We start from the raw sequence: 360 nt of genomic DNA on the forward strand, positions 1-360 counted from the left end.
CCCCCCCCCTCTCTCTCTCTCTCTCTCTCTCTCTCTCTCTGGATTTCTTCTTATGGAAGGGTGACTAGTAGAGCAGCGAAGGTTTTTCCTAACTGATGCTTGAGGATGCTGCCAACTTGTTTCATAGTGCTGCTTACTCTAGGGGGAATCAATTGCTGTTTTTCTCATCTTTTTTCTCACTTCTTTTTTGCATCTTTTCATTTTCTAATGTACCTTCTGATCTCGGCTGTTTGTGTTACCCACTCTCAAACACAAAATTTTGGAGATGTAGTCAAAAGCATTTTAATGTTGTTAATTCTTGTACCAGTATAAATTGTGAACTTACAATTACACTCTCCTACCAAACAACCCCACCCCTCC

At 40.8% G+C, this 360-nt stretch overlaps 1 protein-coding gene across 1 annotated transcript in view; it reads left to right on the forward strand.

Annotated features, from left to right (window-relative positions):
* The window catches only part of LOC122094770 (valine--tRNA ligase, chloroplastic/mitochondrial 2), a 163315-nt gene that overhangs the window by 132122 nt on the left and 30833 nt on the right, over nucleotides 1-360 (forward strand). The gene's annotated exons all lie outside the window — the stretch shown is intronic.

The sequence above is a fragment of the Macadamia integrifolia genome, chromosome 12, assembly GCF_013358625.1.
Source record: "Macadamia integrifolia cultivar HAES 741 chromosome 12, SCU_Mint_v3, whole genome shotgun sequence".
In the NCBI taxonomy this organism is placed as follows: Eukaryota; Viridiplantae; Streptophyta; class Magnoliopsida; order Proteales; family Proteaceae; genus Macadamia; species Macadamia integrifolia.